This window comes from Numida meleagris, chromosome 20 (genome assembly GCF_002078875.1).
Source record: "Numida meleagris isolate 19003 breed g44 Domestic line chromosome 20, NumMel1.0, whole genome shotgun sequence".
NCBI classification, from domain to species: Eukaryota; Metazoa; Chordata; class Aves; order Galliformes; family Numididae; genus Numida; species Numida meleagris.
Genome location: NC_034428.1, coordinates 1,678,556 through 1,702,290, shown reverse-complemented (window position 1 = coordinate 1,702,290; position 23,735 = coordinate 1,678,556). Strand labels below are relative to the sequence as shown.

The window sequence follows — 23,735 nt, the reverse complement described above, 5'->3', positions numbered from 1 at the left end:
ACTAAAGGCAGGCAAACTGAAATAAAGACAGTTGGGAAATGCATTTAAACCTGCAGCTTTTCTTCTGCTCTTAGACACACACCAGATTTATAGGCTTTTTCACATTAGAACACCTTAAGTATGTTTCTGCAACTCCCTCCTGCCTCCCATGTAAAGCAGTTGGCTAAAGCTAGTTACAGACATGATCTCTCCCTTCATTCAACAATGAGAGATAGCTTCAAGAACACAGCAGTTACACCATTAAAAAACCAACATCAGAAAAGGGTGAGGCTCAGCACCAAGGAGTTCTCAGGCAGCTCAAAGTTCATCCCAGCTCAACTCACCCAGCACACACAACTGCTGGAGGAGGACATGGCTTTGGGCTTACCACGAGGTAAACCAAGCAAGGCCAGCAATCTGCTGGGACTGATCCTTCTGGCTTACTGCATGGTAAAACCCGAGTGCCATGTACTCACTGAGCTGCTCTTCAGCAGAGCTCACGCACATTGGTTACTCCAAGATCACTGCTATTTGCTTTTATATTTTAAACAGGGAGCAAAGCCCATGCTAAGCAGTCACATCTCTAAAAGCAAAAAAGGATTCCTCAAACATACCTTGCTCAAGCAAGAAAGCAAAGCCACCACAGGACTGACCTCGTGCTATTTCTCTTCTCTGAACTTTGGTGTTGCCTTCCCCACCTTTCAGGAGAAACTGCTGCTTCCAAATGGCAACTTCAGAAACACCTGTGAGAGAACTTAATTGGAACTAATTAGCTGTTGGTTGTCTGGGGCCTGAGGAGTCACAGCAATTACTTCAGTCAAGAAACAACCTGGGGGAGGGCATTGCTTCTCTGCAAAAAAAATGAACTAAGCTGATCCCCAGAGGAAAGTTTTTAAAGAGACGGAACCTTTCAAAGCACTGAATGGAGCCAGCAGTGATCTAAACTAAAGATGAGTTTTAAAGAATGTAATGGAAAATATTTTCATCATCACTTCTATCTCAAAAAGCTATTGTAAGGTTTGAAATTATTTTGAAAGGTAGTTTTTGCAGCTTATTTCTGTATTTTTTAAAAATTCAACTTTTACCTGCATAGCTTTGCAGGATTTCGGATAAGTGGGGAGCTTGTGGGGTCATCACCCTACAGAGGTTTCTTGGATTTACACTCAGTGCAGTAAGACTGTGCTGTGATCTTGAGATGCTTGAGCAGCAATATTTTGGCTGGTAGTAGGATCCCTCTCACTACAGGGTAAGGCATAGCAACATCTGATATGCCTGGTATTTAGAATACCTTTTTTTATCTTCTCTTATCTTGATATCATTTTAAAGAAGGATGCAAGTGCCCAAGCATTTTGATGTGAGTTATTAAAACACCATCTAATGGTAAGCTGACACGTTCCAGCATGTAAGGGTTTAGGGTTTACATAAGACTCGTTTACTTCTGTAGTTGTTTTTGCTTTTTCACAGATAAATACAAATCAGTGAAATCACTGCAACCAATGATTTAAAAAAAAAATATTATCATCAATAAACACATTTCTAACTTTAATATGAATATGCTTACCAAAAATAGGTCTTCTTGTTCTAGCTTTTATATGACTGCAGAATAATAGATTACCCCTGAACTCTTCATTATCAATACAGAGAAGGCAGATGCTGCTACTAAGATACAGAAGTAAAATGAATAAGAAGACAGCAAACAACTTTGGTTAATTTTGGGTAGAGGTCTAATGGGGAATTACTTATTTACAAGGAGGAAAAAGGAAAGGCAGTGATGAGATGTGATTGGACAACGAAAGAATGATGCTTACTAGAAAAGACTGAGTTGGAAAAATAGCTGTGTGCCCACAGCAGAAAGAATGCAATGAAAACTGAAAAAAAAAATCTCTGATGACTTACAACTACAATTCTCATTCTGTGAAATAATGATAATTGAAATTAAGTTCTCTTTCAACACTACAGGATGTTTCCTTTGTGATGGAGATAAATCCCCAAAGAACCGTGAGTGTACCGTGTCAAGTGTGCCATGTTTGGGGTTATAGTTGTTTTCCATTATTTTTAAAGGTCTTAGCCCTTTGAATGTTCTTCTTGTCACCTAGTTAAGCCCTTTATTATGAGCACTACAGAGGTCTGTAGCACTCTGGTCAACGAGAAGGCAAGGAAATTAAAGGCAGAACACAAGTAGCAGCAGGGGGACAGATTTTCCAGGTCCAAGACCAATTCTCAAGGTTTCTCACAACCACATAACAATATACTGTTTTCTGCATAGTCCTAGAGACTGAAGACACTGGTTCCATGCATGAGCCTACTTTGACGTTGTCCTAGATACTGGTAATGTGCATACTGCAATGCCTAAGGTAAACAGATGAAGAGGTATGAACCAATCCTCTAAGAAGCTGGGTTAATAAGGACCGAGAGCCCAGTGGGGTTCACCTAGGGAGGGGGAGTTCAAGACTTTGACTTTGTAGGTAGCTCTGAGAATCTGGATGAGACCCTAAACGCTTGAAATAAATAAGCATGGCCATGTTTCATGAGAGACTGCAACAGTAAAATCGTTTGAAGCTTTATCATGACTTCCATCTGCTGGATAAGCTCCATTACACTTGACAAAAACTTCTAAAAAAAATCCACGCTGAGAGCAAAGAACTATGATGATGAGGAGAAAATGCCAATTTTAACAGCTTATATATGACTTTCCATAAAATTCCTGGTTTTCCTTTCTGTGTAATTTAAACAAAGGCCTTGAAGATGATAAATTAGGGAAAAGACAGTCTAAGATTACTGCATAAAGTAGAAATATGTAGAGTACATTGTATTCTACTCCAAGGAAATTCACAGATCTGTTTCTATAATCTTGGGAAGGAAGCCAAAGAAGGCTAGAAATACACAGAAAGCTTTAAACAATTGATCTTACTGGGAGGTTACATTGGTACCTCTTATCCTCCTTGTATCCAGATGTTTCAGAAAATGCCCAGAAGTGAAACACTTGTAGGTTTCTAGGAGATAGTGAAGAATCATTCTCTTCTTTCCCTCCCAGACTGCTGTCAAGCCATCTACCTCGCCTCCAGCACGTGCATGGAAGTTCTCTGTAGTACTACAGACAGCCTGCCTCGGGCTTTGGATCTCAGATCTTACAAAGCTCACACAAGAGTCAATGGAGTTTGCAGCTGAAAAGGAGCATCCCGAGGAAGAAACTGCATGTTGCAGGTCATGGGTGGCACTTCTGGAACAGCCTGTTAAGGAGTGTGGTGCTGCTGGACAATGCTGTGTTTTGGGTCGCAGTTTGAAAACCTGGACTTTTAATACTTTGAGTTCAGAGGTGTAAGGACTGGCTGCACTTCAGTGATGGCTAATGGGCTGATGGCATGCCTTGCAGATGTAGACTCAGGGCTTCAGCTCTGTGCTCAGCAGTAGGCTCAACACTGCTGCTCCAGCACTGACTTCCAAAAGCTAACGGCAGTCGTCCAGATGCTAGATGCAGACCCTCACCTGTAAGGCACTACAAACACTCCGAGATTCTATATTAACTACGACTGCTAAGAGGCTTGCATTACTCTACCCTATTAACTACAAATCTGATGTGCTTTCCTGAGGCAGCTTTCGATGAAGAAAAATCCTCTGGCAATCCCCACCCCCTTCCAACAGCCCTAAACATAAAATCTGGAGCATGCCACTTTAAAACTAGCCTATTTAGGCCACAGATGCTAAATGAATTCAGCAGACAGACGGAGTAATGGAATGTCAGTGTTCCAGTCTGCTGCCTTGAAGCAATAGGTTTCTTTTTATTATTAATTTCTCCTCTCATTTTCCAATGCTGCCTCTGGGCTCCATGCTTTAGATGCAGTATTCTTGTCAGTCTCGCTAACCCAATTTGGAAATAATTAAATTTTAAAATATTAAAGGGATTATAAATACTTCCCACCCCACTTCCCCCGCCCCATTCCCTCTTATACTGTCCCTATAAAACAGCTGAATTTTGCTTCGGGACTTAAAATGTGTTACTGCAGAATCTGATTTGTTACTGCAGTTTCCTTTGCAAAGGCTGGAGAATATCTGAAGGGAAAAAACCTAACAGTTAATTCCAGTAAAAGGTGCCCAGAAGCCTTATGAGATAAAGAGCTTTCTGCCACTCTGACACCTTGGAACCTGCTCTTACTGCCATTGAAATTAACGTTAAGACTCGAGCTCTTCCTTCCTGTGAGGATGCGTTGCTGGCTCCTGGTCACCTCAGTGCCCATCAGAACCCTGAGGTTCTTTCTGCAAAGCTGCTCTGCAGCTGGTCAGCCCAGCAAGTGCTGTTGCCTGAGGTTATTCTTCCCCAGATGCAGGAACAATTTGCACTTCCCTCTGCTGAGCTTTGTGAGGTCCTCAGCCCAGTTCTGCAGCATGCCTCGGTGCCTCTGCCTGGCAGCTGCTGCTCCTGGCTATCCCCTGCAGGTGGCTGGGGGCAAGTGTTGCCCACCAGCCACGTTATTGATGTTAAACTCTGCTGGCCCTGGGTACACCACCTCTGACACACGTACACTTTGCATTTCACTGCTGTGAAGATCGAGGCAGGAAAGGGATGTAAATTGCCAGAGATCAAACAGCAAAAAAAGAGGCAGAACTGTGAACAGATCCTAAGAGCCCGGGCACACAAAACCTGGAAAACCCAGTCACTGATGTACTGCTGCTTCAGCCCACCTCACACTGCAAACACCTGCTTGATAACTGCCTCATGCTGGTCTAACAATACCGAGAATAATGCACGTTCTACTTATTGACTTCATGGTTTAAATAACTAACTTTTAATCTATCAAGGTGTAGTGAACTTGGCATTTACTGGGAATTTCTTCAAAAGCCTCAAAAACAAACAAACAAAACCGATTTATCCTCGTTTAGAACATGAGATAACTAAAGCCAAAGTTTTCAGCTGAGTTTAGCATCCACACCAAAAGTCAGAATCCAAACCTCTCCATTTTCATTCTAACATCTATGAAAAGCATCTGGATTTTCAAACATTCAAGACCACATAGCTCTCATTGCGAACTATGGTAATATCCCCTCTCTACACCCTGTTTCTTGATAACAGTGCGATTTCTCTTTTCATGTTGTGCTAATTGATAAAACCTGAAGCTTCTGGATGCTGATGATCTGGATGCTGCAGGCTCACAGATTTTTAAGGCTGGGAAGAACAGTATCTCCTGCATAGCACATCCCAGACGTTTGCATCAAGAAATAGCTTTTAAAGGTACGTATTTATGAGTCCTGAAACGGAAGGTGAATTATTCTGATAATGTGCCTTCAGCTCTAACAATTGGAATCTTTTAAAATACAGTTCTCCAGGTTTAGAAGGGCGAAGTCACATTATGGGTCTCACAACAGATGAAGGTTTCCTCACTCTCAGGCATGTCCTTTTGTGCATCCAACATGCTGCTATTATTTTAAAGCTACATCTGGAGTAAAGCCTACAAAAGGAAAGATGAGACCATTACCAGCCCATCTCTGCCATCTTTGTTGCACATTTCCATCTTGAAAGCATTCTGTTTAGCTTCAGATCTTTCTGGGTCACCAGTGATTTGTTTCAACAACTGTACTCCAGACCTCACTGAGACTCAACCAATCTTTTTTGTTTACGGCTTCTATTTCCTGTATATTCTTCTCATTGATTGCATTTCCCAGATCTTGCCACATTTAGATGGACAATAAAAAGAGGAAGAAACAAGGAAGAAACAGTACATTATACATTTTGTGTGTAACACATAAGTTGAGGTTAGCCAGAGCATAAGAATGGCTCTCTAGGAACTTAGACTTCTTTTTGCCTGAAGACGATTGGGTAGAACCCAAATTACCCCAAGTTTGTCTCATGATTTGTATGGAAAAAAAATCTGACACAGCTGAGAAAATCACAACCAAGGTCACTATGTACAGGAGCAAAAAACATTTACCTTTTTTCTTGGTTATATGACACTGAGAGAAGTAGTTTGGTTTGGGCAACAGAACTCAGAAGAGTAAAGTTCTGTTCCTCATTCTGTGCAAAATCACTGTGTTCTCTTGGGCAAACAACATTATACTGCACTTCTAGAAAAGCCAGACCCTGGTATGCCTGCTATAATAAATGGAAATGTTGGCTACCCATCATTTTGAAGATCATTCCTCGGTAAGTCTGTTTACCTTCCAGAAAGTAACTTTTGTTTTGTGAGCATGCAAAAATATATTCTTGAGATTATCTGAATTTCTCAGTTCTCATAGAATTGGTGAATCTATATTGCTGTTTTTTCCAGAATCAGCGTAGTTGGATGTTAGGATTTTTTTTCAATCAATGTAAATCCTCTGTGCTCTCCATTTTATGACATGAGTTAGAAGACAAAGAAGCCTCAGTGACAGCAGAAGTGAAGAGAGCAGCAGTGGCACATCAAAAGGACAGTACGACTTCACTGACATTCCTGTAGGCTTATGCAGTTGTAAAAGTATCAGCTAGTCTGTTTCAAATTGAAGGATTTCCTAGGTAGGAGTCCCTGGTTAGGCATATGACAGATACCCATTTTTTCTGCATCGGGCAAGGAAGGGATCCATTATACAGTGAGCTATACTTGGGCTGAAGAGAAAAGCTTTTAAAAGATAGCAAGTGATGCCATACGTTTTCATTATGGAGCATGCTATGCAAAGATCTGGGTAGTCAGCTCCCACCAACCATCTGGAGAGAGAAGTCACTCAGATTTCAGTGCTGAACCTGCTGTGGTAGACAATCGGTGCCAGTGAACCACTCACTCCTCTCCCCCTGTCTGTTTTCCTGCCTTTTGCTGCAATAGAGCCTTAAAATAAAATAATCTGGCTACCACTTTCCAAACACCCGCTTCCAAACAGCTCAGCTTCCATCTGCAGAGTGCACTTCATTCATTGGACATCGCAGGCCACTTCCAGGGAAAGAGCTACACTGAAGGTCTGGCAACACAGAGATGGCAGAGAAAGGAAATACACACACAGAAAAAAAAAAAAAAAAAAGCCTCTTCTTTACTAAGCTCCTCATGGCCCTGTGTTAAACCCTAATTTCTGTTTTATGTCACCCTGATTCCTCCCCAGTGCTTAATGTCTTTTTTGACTCCAGTTAAAAGCTTCCTGGGGCTGAAACCTGGGGAACCCAGCAAGCTCACTGGGTTTGCCTTATGAAAAGTGATTTTATGTGCCAGGAAAGGTTTAGCAGCTTTGAAATAAAAGAAACTTTCAACCATGTTGCCATAAATTGCTTTGTTGCCTGTAGTCAGCAGGAATCAGTCTGAAGACTTCTGGAGCCTGAGGGTATCAATTGCTTTGTTTTTTCCCTCTATCAAATCTATCCTCCAGTGACTCGTGTTACACTGCAGGCTGCTCTGGGATGCTCAGCAGATGCTAAATGGGGCACAAGAGACATATCAAGCCCCTTGGCATGTATATATTTTTAAATCAAATAGGCAGAGATGGGCAGAAGAATCTGTGATGGTGAATCAAATGTTCCTAGCTTGTTCTGCTGCATGCAGTCATCCTGCCTCCCTGTAGGACTGGAATGTAACTGAAGTGACTAAAGTCTAAACAGCTTGGGATCAATTGCTATAAGGCTTACTCATGTAAGTACCAGTTCCAGTGGGCTCACTGGGACGGCTCGTATTATAGCAGGTCATTTCATGGATGAAGACCTGTGAAGAATATTTGTAGGTGGGGAATAATCTAATGAGAACAGAATAGAGATTATGTCAATTACAGAAACAATTTGGTGCACATCAGCTGTGAAGAAAAAACAAGTAGGATGTGGAGTGCTGCTTCCACAGTAGCATGTGTTCCAGCTCCTAAACAGAGAAGGACTACTAAACAGTGTAATAACATTGGGATCCTCCTGTTTTTTTCCAGTAATCAACAAGATAAAAACCTTACCAAATAAAGGGGGTTATGGCTTTTTCTACTTTGAAGAGGTCCATATGCATAAACTGTACAGAATTAATCTAACTTATATAGGGATACTAGTACCAGTCCTAGCTATTACAACTTTTCTAAAAAGCAATTAGACAAAAGATGAAGGAAGATGAGCTTGCTTCACTGCAACAGTTTTGACCAGCTGCCTGAATACCTACATAGAGATATATCTCTCATGGAAAAGAAACCTATTTGTGGAGAAGAAACTGACCTAACTGAAACATAAATAATTAGCAATAGGTATAGATAGCATTTCCTTTGTAAATGATTATCTATAGAGAACATGGTACGAATCTGAAGCATTCAAAAAACATAAAATATACAAAAAAATTATAAAAAATTCTATTCTGGCATCTCTGTTGCTGAAGTGTGAGAGCTGCCTAGCAAAGACCAGTGAAAGCTGGTGCAATGATTACAACACTAATGGCAGCAGCTGGGAAAACTGTGTTCACTCTCCTTTGTCAACACAGCTTTTCCATATGAGCTCTGCCAACTGATTTAGCTTTCCTGGGTGTCAGATTCCTATCTAAAATGCTGAAAGAACAATGCTCTCCTACTTGACAAGAATAAGGATTAGGGAAATACATTACGGTTTGTGAGACAGCCAGGGACTATAGTGGTGAGAAATGTGAAAGCCCATGAAACGGAGAGGGAGCATTCCTTGCTTGAGAGCATGCACAGAAGAAATGGCAGAAGAAGGCTATCAGAGTCCAGCACTATGTGCTCTAATGCCACCAAAGAGAACGTGCTTGCTGTAAGGAGAATGAGAAGCCCAATTACACATACTGTAAGCTCTTTGCAATTGGTTAGTATATTTGGTTCTGGAGCTTCAAAATCACAAGAGATCCTATGTATTTCACTGGCAGAAATAATTACTCAACTAGAACTATGCAAATGAACTGAGGGACTAATCATCTCCCTAGAACTCCACTGCAGTCGGTGCAAATTTTGGAAGCAGCAATCCTAAGACCCTAAGATAAACAAGCTGCTGCTTGGAACAACTTCATCACTGTTTCTCTTTCCCTTCCATTGCATCTGCTCACCTTGCACACTGGTGGCTCTTTACAATAAAACCAATTACAGAGATGCATTCCAAGAGTGATTAGGAGATTGCGAGCATCTATCAGAATTTGGATTTTATGTTGATAACTGCTTATTAATATTTTCTCAGTTACAGAAATTAGGGCTCATTGAGCCAAGTGGTCCTGAGGAATCATGCACTTTAGGTCTAACAAAATAATCAAATCAATGACCACAGTGTCAACCTTGCATGTTGCACATTTGTTTGCCTCCCATGAGCTGCAGTCAAACTCAGGGATTCAATCACAGCAGCCTGCAGAGCCTTGGGGTCCACACATGGCAACTAAAAGGGGCTCTGAGAGCAAGGACCACACAGTGCAGCCTGTCTTGCAGTCCCATTTCCCCTCCTTAGTTGACAGAAGCATCAAGTGCACTTGTGCTCTGAGGTCTGTCCTATATAAATATCCCCAGGAAATAAATAAATGCCAGTGCACTTGTGCATTTCCCTCAGATATTCTTCTCCCAGCTGCTGTGCTGACAGCACTTACCAGGAATCAGACATTTCATTCTGGCTTACTGTTCTGCTGGAGGGAGATGGCAACAAGATGCTTCTGAGGCAGGGAAGGGAGGGGTAACAATTTAGTTACCAGAATATTAATCTGTTTATTTCAGATGTGCATGCACACACACACACACCTATATAGGAAAGCTGGAAAACTAATTCGTTCTCACCCAGAAACTGAAGGGGATAGCTGAAGCCTGAGATCTTGTTCAGGGGAAGAGGCTCTGAGAGTGGAGGGGAGAGTTTAGGTTTTAATTATCATCCAGACGGGTGCTGAGACTAGTTACCCCTGGTGAGAAGTAAAATAGAAGGGCATTATCTTAGTGATTCAGTTTTGCAGCAGTTCTGGCCACAGGCCATCTGGCTATGATTGGTTTGGGTCCCCACAGGACTCTGTGGAGGACAAATGAAGTGTCCCCAGGACAGGTGGCATCAATGGGAATAGAATTATTCAGAGACCGAACAACTAGGACTAAGTACTGAGCTCGCAGACCACTACTCTCTCAAAACCCAACCAGTCTTATTGCTGTGTCCATTCCCAACCACCCTGAACCAACTAAACTGTGCTAGACAATAGAGACAAACAAAAAGGAGAATTTCTAAGGGAAACTGAGAAGCCATGTGGTCGTGGCTAGAGACCCAGGGAAGTCTGGTTCCATTCCCTGGAGCCAGGGCTTTGAACATGCATCTCTTCCTATCCTCTGCCTTACACTGCACTCGTAGTTGGACTGCACATTTGCTGAAGCTGGGACTGCCTTTCTCTCTGTGTTTAGCCCTGAGAAGCACAACAGTTCTGACTTTTTTTTGAATCCTTAGTTACTACTCTAATACTATTAACTAAATGAAACCGATACAATGGGTTTTATTTAATTATTCAACATCATTTTATGGATTTATGTCTGTCCCCATCCTACCTAGCAGTAACGTACAATTTATTGCCCTGAACTGTCCAGAACAAAGCACACAGCATCTGCTTAACTGTGTTTACCTGCCTTGTCATCAGATCTTGGGCTCTGACCCACAGCTCTCCAAATACTATTAAAATCACAATGAATCGAACACATGTTTCTGAACGTCATCAGAGACAGAAAGTCACTGTTCTCTTCCATACTCTGTCTTTTATGTCCTAGGAAAACCATGTCACCCTGCATGCCTTGGTGATCTATCTAGAGAATAAAAAAAAAAGCTCACGTATTTTTCCAGAGGTTATGAATTTAATTATTGAAATGCAGTGGAATTTTCTGGGTCCTTTGGAGCAGAGGCACTCAGAAGACAAACATTAGGATTACGCATGCAAGAGGAACTGCGTTCCTGTGCCAGAGCAGCCACTGCTGATCCATTCAGCACAGTCTTTTAACCTTTGACAGTGACTGTGGACAGATGAGCCTAGCTCAAGCCGACTGCCCTGGTTTTTGCTTGGCTTTGTGTCTGCAGATGGGTCTGAGCCAAGGAAAAGCCCAGCCAGCAAGATTTCTGGTGTTACCTCCTTTCAGTGGGTCACAAACAGCCTTGCAGTGCATATTGCTTCCTGGCACACACGCACTCCTGCTCTCTCCCTGGAGACCATCTCTGGCAGACGTGGAGTCACATCTCACCAGGTTCTCGTATGCAGTAGACCTGTGCTCAGAATGGCTAGGTTTCAGGGCTGGGCCTCCAAGGAGAGACAGATCTTCTCAATTTAGCTCCCCATTAATTACTGCCAGGTCATCTGGTTAAATCTCTAATAACAACAGACACACACACTTAATTTCTATTGCAATCTGGATTCTGCTGTCGACATCAAGTTTGCTTGCCAGTGTTTATCACTCCCCGTGGCCCTCAGACTGGGCTGCATTTTAACTGGAGTATATTCATACAATCAGAATCGATGGAGACTTCCCCATAAAACAGGCACCCATTCTCATTCACAGCTGGGGTCAGCAGCACTTTGTCTTCTGCCACCATCCTGCCTTACTGCAAAACTTTAAACAAGCCAGTCTCAGTTTCATTGCAGTTATGCATGCTAAATTATGGCTGAGTTTGTTAAGTATTTTTTTGTTATGCCCATGGAATATACCCAGTATTGTGATGAAATGGTGCAGCACCTGTGTCCAAGTGTGGGAGTTCAGGCCTATTTCAGGTCAAAATTTATGAGCATTATGAAATTCTGTGTGTGAGTTTAGGGCAGATATAAAACCGAAAGATAAGGATAGAACAGACCAGAGTTGAAGTATTTCAGGACAGCTGTGTGGTACCTCATGCTGGAGACAAGATATGAGAATCAGAACTAGAACGGTTCGATCATAAAGGACCTAAAAGACCACTGAGTCCAAACGCACTACTTGGTTAGGATCTGAAGGAACCAGCCCATGAGTCCTGCCCCTACCTCTTGCTGTCCTTGTGTCACGATCAGTCCTCAAACATTCAAATACAGAGCTAGGGCTCCTTTTGGTTTCTTTCTGTGTGTTGTCTTCCATGAACTAAACATAAAGGGATAAAGTGCTAATGTATTATATACACTAATACGGCTTAATGGACCCGATAGTATGATTTTTGCCAGAAAACCACACTACAGTGCCTCAACTGCGCCATAAGACTCTTTTTCTTTCTATTTCTTTCTTTAATCCTCACACTCCTCCTACCTGAGTCACGTCCTTCTGAGAACTGACCCCAGCTCAGACTGAGGGCTGGCATGATATAACCCCTTGGTTGTGGACCACTCCCCTCTCCCTGAGCAGAAACCTTGCTGTGTTTACACAGGGATCCACGTGTTTTGCCTAGTGCTAATGAGCTGGCCTGCGTTATCTCTAATGTAATTTCAAAATTAAATTAACCCCAGACCGTGGGTGTGTGTTTGCATGGCGATAGGAGCACGCAGGGAAGGCTGCGCCTTGGGCGCACGCAGGGAACCTGCAGAGCTGCTCCGCCGGCCTTGGCTGCTGCGCTGGCTGGCACCACCCCGGGGGAGAGTATGCCCGTGCATCACAAATTTGCTTTTTGGTTCCCCTTCCACCCACCTCTGAGCTGAGTTCTCTGCCAACTCAGCTTCTGTATAAATCAAAGGGAAATATTCTCCCCCTCCTGTTTTTTTTTTTTTTCTTTTCCTGAACAGATTGGATGTCATTATGTGCAGCTGAGCTCGCTGAGCTCGGGTGGGGGGCGGGGGACACGACAGGAGGAGAGATGGGAGGAAGAGACGGGTTTAGAAAAACTGCTTACAGTCCATCAGAGGGGGAAAGCAGCCTCCAGCTACAAGGAACCGGCACTTCACACACTGATTTACGAGGGAAACCCAGAGAGCTTTAATATTTAAAAATAAAATAGAGTGTCAGGAAAAGGGAACTGGAAGGGAGAGGATGTAAACCCCGCTGATGGAGCAATGAGTGGGCATCGCAGGGTGCTAATGGAAGAGCTGGGTGGCAGAACACCTTCTCAAGCTGTCTGACATCCTGGGGGTGCTCAGGGGGCATTTTTAGAGCGCATGCAATCTTATAGACATTAGTCTGCAGACTGCAGTGAATAGTCCTGATCGTTATGCAGAAAGGCTTCCAGCTCATCTTTTGCAGAGTGAAAAGCACCTCTCTGCTCCTCCAGCCAAGTTCACCACGCTGTGCAGTTTCTCATCATTACTGAGGGGACCACTAGGTGAGAAAAAGGGAAAAAGAAAAGGGGGAGAGGGGAAGGAGGGTGAAAGGGCAAAGATGGAAGGAGAGTAAAAGAGGAAGGAGAGATAAGGGAGGAGAAGTGGGAAAGGGGAAGAGAGGAGGAAAGGAAAGGGGAAGAAGAGAGTGAGAGAGGGGAGAGAAGGGAGGGAAAGGGGGGAGAGAGAGAGGGAGATAGAGAGGAGGGGTGCGAGCCAAATGCATGGCATTCAAAAGAAGCAGCTTTCAAAGGCTTTGGCTGGGATGCAGATTTGCAGAATCTCTGGACCCATAATTCCTTGGCATACAAAGCATGCTGGAGGCATCAATGTGCCCAAAAGGGGCTCGCAGAATAAACAGCAGATAAAAAAAAAAACCAACACAACACAACAATCCTATGAATTAAAAATGAAGGCAAGGGAAACAGCTGTACTTCCAAGCTGCAGGTGACCTCATTGTGGAAGCTGCACCATAGCAAGGCATGATCATGTCCAGTAGCTCTGAAATAATAGGTATTGACAATAATAACCGGGAGGAAGAATACATCCCCTATCTATATTAAAGAGTAGGTAATTGCCCATCTCTCCTGCCAGCTGTATTTTAATCCAGAACTAAATTGTTCTGAACATTGTTATAAACTTTTACGATACGGCATCTCCTAAAACCTCAGTTGTCATTGCTACCTATTGTGCCCAGCACCAAAAGATAAGACTGTTCTCAAGCTAAACCAGTCAGAAGAAACGTTATCCACCAAGATTTGCCCAAGATCCCAGAGTCTGTCTGCATGTGAGGAACAAAAAAGACCCCTACTTTGTCATTCAGTTCATAGATTTGGCTTTCCAGTTAATAATTATGCCCAACTAGTATGCCCAGTAGGACACTACTCTGCTGAAGTACAAAGTAATGGCAGCTTCCTATCCTGTTACATCAGCTAATTAAAAATAATATAACAGTATTGAATAAATTCTATTGACTCTGCTTCGCAAATGGGGAAGCCAAGTCAGAGGGCAGCATCATTTCCTTCAGTGTTCCATAGGAAGTCAAAGGGAGAAGATGGAAACAGGTTTTATACAGGTATTGAATGTTACCAGAGCAGAATTCTTCTTTCACCAATATCATTGGTATTACTAAGCAACTAATAACTGAGGATGGATAATAATGGAAAAAAATCACGCTAAGCTGAGACATCTTTGTTCTCTGGAGAAAGAATGTAAAAGAATTTGCTGTCTAATAAGACCATATCATTTTCCAAAAGTTGGCCATTGAACTCTGGTATTCAAGTCAGTTTAATGTTAAAACCAGCACAAAAATAGGTTAATTTTGACAACCCTCCAGCAGAGCAGCAACATCTCTTATTTTTTTTCTTTGAGAATATTGTTTATTAAACTTGCTTAAATTTAATGGGCTCATTTTCCTTTCAACATAACTTGGTTACACTGTATTCCTCTGCCTGAAGAGGAGCCTTCTACCAACAAGAAGGGTAAGGCAGGAAAAGGCAGGAATACCTGCCTCAAAGATGACAAAGAAATCTCAAGGGGACAGAAATGTTGGCCACTGATGTGCTTTAGGTGAACCTACAAGGATTCAAGGCCCAGACTTCCCCTTCTCCCTGACACTTAGAATAAATACCATGCAGCTGACCTGGATTATCCAAACCAAAACATTAGAACTTTTCACTCAAAGTACTCCGAAATATTTAACAAACCAATAACCACACCCAGCCCCTGGGAGACAGAACGGACACCGATACGAGCACTACCAGCAATCCATACTTGCAGAGAGCAGACAGGAGCAATGAGTTTCAGTATTTCAAACTTCTGTCGTGTACTACAAAAGGAAACAATTCCACAATAAACTAACACAGATCAAGCATAGCTGCCTACACCCTTGTTATTTGGCTGCACTTCATTGAACTATCTGCCCAGATACTTGTGGCAACGGGTGGTGCAAGGGATGCAGACCTGCAATGGTAGATTCCCAACTGGTTTTGCCTGCTGGAGATGGGAATGCCTCGAAATGCACAGTATTCAGCAATCACCATCTTCCCAAACACATGCTATGCCATGACCTACTCTGGGATGAAATAAAGCAGGTTTTTTTTGAAAGCACACAGCCTTATTGTTCAATTTTAGAGCAGAACATGACAAGGAATTATAAACCCACATGGGAATATGGAACAAAGGCAGTCATTAAAAATTGTTGGTGAATTGGTAGGTTTTTACTAGAGATAATTCCAGCGCTATTTGAGAAAATCAATTACTACTGCAGTTCTTGTTTGCAGTGCAGAGAATGGAAATGGTCTTGCTATAAAAGGGGCCCTGATTCCTCCAGAAAATGCCTGTACGTGTACACTGGAGAGAATGCTGCAGCTCTGTCACACGGGCATTAAAAATAGTCAGAGATCACGTACCACCAAGCAACAGTAATTTGCTGCTACCAAAATAGTTTACAGTATTTAAAAAAAGCTTAATCTAGAGATAGTTCTCTTGGCAGCACAAATCTTTCTAGTGCCAAAAGAAAAATAATTTGCATCCCTGGTGTCAATGGTAATACTACCATGTTGCCTTAACGCTCCAGGAGATGCAGCCAGCTCAGCACTGCTTTCAGAGAGAAAATCTCTGAAAATAACATGGAGAAAAAAAGAAATTCACATTGCAGTTGCATCAATAATGAATCTGACATCAGCAGGTGATGAATCATTCTTTAGATGAAGCATTTCTCTAATAAAACATACCTCTGTTGTTTTGTTATGGGAGGTGGTTTTTGTTGTTGCTGATTGGTTTTGAATTTCAATCTCCTGTTAGCAGCCCTCAAAGAGTTAAGTTTTCAAGAGTATGGCTGCCTTCATAGTATGCTCTCAGCTGTGATCAGCAATATGTAACAAAAAACAGTACTTAAGTGGATATTTTTTTAAGTATTCCCCACTGTAAATGTGTAATTAATTAGCCTTCCCCTCCCCCTCTGCTCACACAATCAGACCCTCAGGGACACTCCCTCCTCTTCCTATCAAAGTCAGACAGTGACTAGGAACTGAATTATTCATTCAGCTGTAGGTGTAGCATCCATTTAAGTGATTTAAAGTTTAAGCAGTCTTGCTGCTGTTCAGCAACGAGAAAAGTTTCAAGAGAAAAGCGGAGCCCAACAGGAATTTGGGAAGTTCTTTTTTTCTTAAACCACTTGTTTGACTACAACTTCAGTGCACGTTTTTGTGAATTGAACCTAATTGAATGAAAAAGGAGGGCTTGCACGAACAGCACGTAAACAAGAGCACCTGTCACTCATTAAGAAAATACTATGATTATAAGCATTAGTTAAAGCTTTTGTTCCAATATTTCTAGTTGAATATTCTTTGCTCTGATAGCTAAATTTATGCACACTTTACTGGAAGTACATGGCAAGTGAATTTCATATTGACAATCACAGAAAATCACATTAAGATACCTATTTAGTTCTCATTATCATTGTTATCAGAGAAACTCATGCTAAAAATTATGTTCATCTAGTCAACGAACAAATTAACCGTAATTAACAACACTTTGTAGCACTTCTGATTAGATCTCAAAGTGCTTCAAAATCTTGAATTTTCTGAACGTTTCTGTGATATCAGGCAGTGTTATTACTCCTGTTTGAAAGCTAGGGCTGTGAAGTACAGTGTAGAATACTGTAAAATTCTCTGCATTTTGGGGAAGGTTCTTGGTGCTCCTAGCAAGCATTGCAGTGGGAGATACGGCATTCTGGCCACAGCCCTGATCTAACTGAAGAATCAAGATGTGCCTCCAAGTTCTGGTCTGCAGGCCCAGGCTGGTCTACAGCCAAGGCAGAATGGTGACTGTCCTCAAGGAGCCTGACACTGGAATGAGAGTCACAGTCACTAGGTGACGACTAGATCACCAACTAGAGTCTGTGTTAGATGTACTTACATGCAATGTGATGTGTCAGCTCAAAGCAATTCAAGCAGTGAATACAAATTCTGAAGACTGTGATTGCATGAAGTACCGTGTTGCCAGTACTTAAAATTTTATTAGCAATACCATAATATGTGCTATTTCACTTGAAGATGCAGCTGCTTGAATGTCATCTGAATACCTCAGCCTTTATTAAAAAGTGTTCTATTTTTAAAGTCATGATTATGCCACTCATGATTTTGAAGTACAGGCTTGTGCCTTTATTAGGATAAGATTGGCAATACTGATTTTTTTCCCAGTGAAATCCCAAAATACCTGAAGGTATTTTAAGAAAAGGGGAAAGCTGGCAAGAAATAGGATTCCTCCTTAAGTCTTGCACTACAGAGTCCACGGTACAGAGACTGAGGAACGCAGCCACAGACTGTCACCAGTGAGGACATACTGAGGAGGCACCAAGAAGAAGAGCCAGAAGCCTCGGGCAGCTCTGTGTGATGCTGATTACTTTGGGCTACTCGAAGCTCAGCAATATTCAAGGCTACCTCAGTAAGACCTCTGGGTTCTGGAATGCAGAATTGATCATTCATCATGGTAGAAAAAAATAGCTGCTGAGAGCTGCTGCATTCCCCCCATTGTTATGAAAACGGGAGATGGTGCAGCACTGAAACATCAGCCAGGAGCCAGTAAAGATGTAGAACTGATTGCACACGCAGCACAGTTCAGAACCTCTTTGCACGAGCACAGCTAAGAAGCCTGCTCTTGCCTTTGAGTTTCTACTCTGCAATTGGTTCTACCCACACAAATTTCACTGTAGAGTCAAGCCTTTCATTGCTATGACTCTTTTTTTTTGATCTAGATTTGAGTGGCATCATCTTCTTGAGTAGAAGCACCACTTGCTTAGAGCGGAGTTTTCCTGATAGTTTTCTTTCTATGAATTGCTCCATCAAAGGACTGTCATAACAGACTGTTTGCCAATTTAAAATCCAACAGTTTGTCTGGTGTAAGTGTTAAAAATGTTGTCTTGACAGGTTGGTTTTTTTGTTGTTGTTGTGTGTTTTTTTTTCTTGCATTAAGTGATTCGATTTTTTTTCCTCTTTGCTTCTACAGTATGCTAAGGAAACTGGATCATTTTAGTAATTGAACCTGCCTTTCTTTTTTTCACCTTTCTGTATATAAACTGTGTGTGGAACCATGGTATGCCTCACCACGGATTAAAGGCTTTATCCCCCTTTTACATTAACAGTTTCAACAGCATAAATCAAGAGCAGCTTCACTGAAGCCATACCAGTGTAAAAGCCAGGAGGCTGAAGTAAGAATCAGGCCTTCAAGAGAACATGCAAAACAGACAAGAAAGGTTCACAAGGGAGGATTCTCTCCATCTACAGCATGGCTACACATCCGTGTGTGCACGTGTGAGTGCACCCCTATGAACTCAGCACGTGTGATGGGTACACTGAGCTGCAGATGTTCTATTTTCAGGTTCTGGGGATGGCTCATGAAGCAGGCACTGTCTCAGCCCCATCAAGCACGTGCCTTGCCTCTCCCCAGCCCGAGTCATGCTGGCTGCCCTCTGCCCTCCTGGCAGGGCTCTGCACGGTGACGGCGTCATGCTTTTTGCAGTGGGCTCTGTGTGTGCTATTTCTTTTTACATGATTCATGACTCCCACTTCTCACTTCATCTGCCTTTGTTTTCCTCTGCAGTGCAATGTGTCTGATAGATGGCAAAACGTGCTGTGCTAACGCCAGCACTGTGAATGGTTGTACATTAATGTCAAGGTAACAACGTCTGCAGATACAGCACAGTGATGTAAATGGACTTGAGAGGGCTTGGATTCTTCTTCTTTGGCCTTGTAAAATTATACAAAACAGGAACACAAGCAGCCTCCACACTGAATCATTTTTCCTTTGGAGCACACAGGTTTTTTTTTGCTTTTACTAACGTCCTTCTGAACTCATCTTTAGTAATAGCTCTTCCAAATACTTTGCCAAATTCCCACCTCTTGTGACAGTAAAACCCATATGTCAACCAGTATTTTTCTTCGCCATTCTTTACAGAGAATCAGCAACCCTCTATATGGATGGAAAAACCAAGGCACAGAGCCAAAAAACACCTTGGCTAAAACCATTCAGCAAGCTAAGAATAAAACAACGATTTCTCGGTGTTTAGTCTGATGCTCTATGAATTGGATTGCCTCACACTGAGAAGGTGCTCAATGATCAGCTTTATTTATATATTTACTATTCAGATATGGCATGGTCTCACATCTTTCATTTTCCCGTTAATCATGTTGTGGATCTTCTCCACTTTCCCCCCATTTCCTTTGGTACATTTGTTCTATAGCTATTTGTGTGGAAAACAAGCAATTTCTGCTCCACCTGCTCGTAAATACAATGAGAGAGAGAACACTGTGTTACAGCATAGCCACTGCCTTAGCAACAGATTACAGCATCACTGGGAAAGGAATAGAGAAGTGCCCTTTATCTCTCTGAAAAGCTACAGCAGGCAAGTTCTGCCATTAATTATATTTCCTGCGACCTCCCCTTTAACTTCTAGCAATCAGTAGTTGTAAAGAAAGAATGTAAAACTGAGCACAGAGTTTGCTCCTAGCACTCAGAAAAGACTAAGTGAGTATAGTAAAAGACGGCGAGCAAACAGATGGGTTTCCAAATAGAATATGCAGACCCATATTTGAGCTCTCGGTTATGGGGTATGTAAATAATTCACTCTGGCCACTTAACCCATTGGTCTCAAAATGTCTGGTAGGACAGCTCTCTCATCGAAGTATAAAAAGGGATTAAACCACAGCCCTTTGCTGTCATATTACTAGAAGCTCATACATCTGGAATCAAAGTCATGAGCCCTCCCTCCCTTGTGAAAAGATGCATTTCAGTTAAGTGGAACATGTGAGTAACACTTTTGGTTATGCGAGTCAAAACACATTCCCATCATGTGAATCCATCACTGAAGTGACAGGGTAGACTGTACAGGTTATACAATCAGCCCTACAACTGATACCTGTTAGACTGCATTATGGGGACAGGCTACATCATATGTAGGAGAGAGGAGAAGGAGAACATAGCCTGTAAAGACTGATTTGGCAGTCAGTAAGTTTATAATGAAAGTATGATCACCTACATTTGCACTCACTTGTAATAAGGATGGGCAGCTGGACTCAAAGGGGAGCCAAAAGAGAGAACCATACCTTCCACTCTGGATTTCAGAACCGTCAAGTAACAAACCAGAAAAATAATCTAACAATGAGTTATATAAAAGGTCAGTAGTGACGAAGAACAAAAACAACAGACTATTTTTTTGCATTTTCTGGGGATTAGATGTTTCACTAAGCTGTCTACCCATATTAGAGAATTAATCCTATTATGTGTCTAAGGATTTTGATGCCAAAAAGAAAAGGTCTGGGCTCACTGCTTGCCTAGTCACAATGCGAAACAAACTATGGAAGAGGTAAAAGGACATATTTTTCTATGCTCTAGTTCTAATGTGAGAATGTGAGCCACATAATAAAAAAACAAAGGCCTTAGAAATCTAGCCACAAAACTTCTTTACAGATGATAACGATAAACTGAAGATGCAGCCACTTTACTAAACTCATACAGCGGTGACAAATTAAAGACTAAATTGCTGCCTAACTTTCAGACCCTTACCAAGTCCATTATGTCCTGTTGATTTCTATGTCATACATGCAGCATGAAATCATGAAGCATCGCTTATAAATCTATCACACAAAATCTCTTTTTTTTTTATAAAGTACCTAGACTAAATTTCTATTCATGGGCTGAGAATGGCATTTTGCCTGCTCACAAGGACATTAGGACTGTCTCACAAGGAGAGAGATGTCACATGGGTAAGGATTTGCATGGGCAGCCTACATAACTCAGCAAGTGCCATCTTTCTGGAGGAAGTCCCTCTTCTGACGCATTGACACCACCTGTCTCTTTACACTTGATGGCATCTGTTGGCATTTTTTATGTGCCAAAGCATTAATATCAAAACAGTAGAGGAAAGGAAGATACCAAGTTCTTGGTTACTTACATATCTTAGACATGCCAGACACCTAGGCCACACTGCATCAGGGAAGCAGGCCGTTCACTAGCATCACCTGTGGAAGCAAAACATAGGGGACAAACAGTCATGCATTTGTCTCCACCATCTAATGTGCCACTTAAAGAAATCTGAGTGGTAGGGGATTTAAATTCTTTGTCATAGGGAAAGTGGGGGAGGAAGACAAATTCACTTAAAAATAAAAAAGAATATAATGCCAGGATCAGGTACCAGATGGGTAGTACAGAAATCCTTGACTTGTCCCCAAAAATGGCAAAGCAGACAAGCTTTCCTGACATTGCTCAGTCAACCATAAGCAACCACCAAGAAGAGGCAGATGGTCATTCCATCTCTAAAACTATTTGGTCCTTGGCCTCTGCTGGGAATGTATGTCGAGGTGCCAATTATTAGCACTTTGAATTGTGGCTTTTGTGACCGAGACAGCCATCCATTCAATACTGCACCAAGATCCATAACATTTGTTTCACAAAGAATGCTAAAAATAGCAAGATACCAAAAGTTTTGATAAATTTCGAAAATAATTAACTATATACTCATGCAAATACCTTTAAAATAAAACAACAAAAACAAAGAATAAGTAGAACAAAGTGACACCATATAGTTAATAAGTAGTTCTAATGAAGAGTCTAGATACTATTACCTGATTCTCCTTCGTTATTTTAATTGTAAGAGGAAACAGTTCAGAAACCCCTTGTGCACCTCTAAACAACGAATATAATTTTAATGGAATATCAGAGATTTAGACAAGTGTTGCTGTTGTCCACGGGCCATTCTGAAGCTGTCTCTGCATTTTCTGGTAATCTATATTAAGGCTTGATTTCAAACCCCTTTAAGTCCACAGGAGTTTTTGGGCTGATGCAGTTGACCTCTGTGAGTCCTGGACATGTAATGGCTGTAATAGACTGAGAAGTCTTCTGTGATTTCTGCAATCAGTGAAGGCTGATTGCCATTCACGTTCTAACTCAATTTTGTGACTGCAGTGTTATTTAACTGCCATGAGTATCTCAGTGTCCTTTAGCCAAAACTGAAGTCTCCAACTGTACTACAAACAGGTAAGATCGCTCTACCCTTTCCCATTTATATTTTACAGATACGTAGAAGAGTGCAGCCTCCAGTGTTGTCAATATGGTTCCTTTCAAAAGCCACTAAAGTTTGCAAAAAAATTAATGAAAGAATCCGAAACAGACCTCACATTCTGGTGCCACCTGTCAAGCCTGTCCTTGTGTGAAACTGCTGAATAAGTCAACACTCCCCAGTTTTTACTTTGACAGCGAGGCATATTGCAGTGTGCTGTACTTGGGGCTGCACCTTAAATCTCTCTGTGAAATGAAGATGCTATAGAAAGCGGCAGTCCGTTTATTAACTGGTTCCCCGCACGCTGAGATCTATGTTGACAGTCCACTGATTTATTCATGGGGTTTGACAATTTGCTTTGGACCAATAGTATGCAGAAATCTTTATATCCATTTGCTCTAGAGATCCTGCCTCTTCCTGTGCTGCTGCTACAGATACGGATGCCCTGAGGGTGACTGTTCCACAGAAGGATCCATCCTCTTCCAAGCTCCAAAGTAACAGCTGTTAGTTGACCTATTAGGCACACTGCAATGCTGAGTGGTGTAAGATTTTCCTTTCCTCATTCCAGGTATCAACACAGTAATATTGGCATGATTGGAGAATCTACTACCATGAGGCTCGGAATGCCACTGTGTTAAAATTCAGAGTTGAACAAAAGTTCAGTAGCACTGAGGGTGTGCTGACAGAAGAAACATTTGCAAGGAGAATTGAGAAGAAAACCTACCTCGTCTGTTCTGAGCTATCAAACCCAGAGTGGTCATTAGCAGTTAGCAGTGCAACAGGAAAATCAAGCTACTTCACAAAACAGCATAAATTCATTCTGAACAGGACACTGTAACTTCTGCAAAGAAACAAGGAACGTATTAATTAATGGCTTTAGTCATAGTACTTCTGTTGCTATAAGATGTTGAGACAAATGAGTAAACAGAAGAGCCTTGGGAATGTCACAGTAATTTAAAGTACATAAACCTTCAAAGCGCTGCCTGTGATAGAGTGATACATTGTCTTATAATTGGGCAATTGCTTTCATTCCATGATATAATTAGCACACAATTATGGTTATGTGAAAAATAGTTCCATCTCCCTCCTTTCCAATTTGTGCCTACTTAATCTAAGTACAGAATTTCTTTTTTTGCTACATTACAGTAGGTGTGCTTTATCTTTCCCATTCAGCTGCAATAACAATGTCTTTTACCTGACCAATGCAATGTTCAAATATTCAAGACAGGAATTGAAATCACGCTATTCGTATAAAATATTTGGTCTCATTATTTTTTCCCACAGCCTAAAAATACACATACTGCTGTGACAACAGAAAGTTAGGTGACTCACAGCACCAGCAGTAGTAATCAATGCAGCCAGAACTGCAGCAGCATTGATACGCTGCAGGCACACTGCATGTGCTGTCTGGTTAAGGCTGTGCCACAGAGGCCACTTTTGGCTACAGCACCTTTTCCTGAGGGCTGGTGTTCAAGCAGCAGGGAACAGTGAGGAGATGTGGGGCTCCAAATAGCAGAAATCTCACTAGTGCTCGAGGGGGACACTATGAACAGATCTTCCACTAAACTGTATCC

At 41.9% G+C, this 23,735-nt stretch overlaps 1 long non-coding RNA gene across 6 annotated transcripts in view; it reads right to left on the bottom strand.

Moving 5' to 3' along the window:
* LOC110408659 overlaps positions 1-23,735 on the bottom strand; it is a 116,034-nt gene that overhangs the window by 34,924 nt on the left and 57,375 nt on the right. For 5 of the 6 annotated variants that reach the window (XR_002444471.1, XR_002444472.1, XR_002444473.1 and 2 more), the window contains 2 exons: positions 22,886-23,002; positions 21,058-21,124 (listed from right to left, as the gene is read on the bottom strand). This is a non-coding gene — a long non-coding RNA (uncharacterized LOC110408659). Of the gene's footprint in view, positions 1-593; positions 732-21,057; positions 21,125-22,885; positions 23,003-23,735 lie in introns of those variants that run through there. The other variant, XR_002444478.1, reaches the window with a different exon arrangement.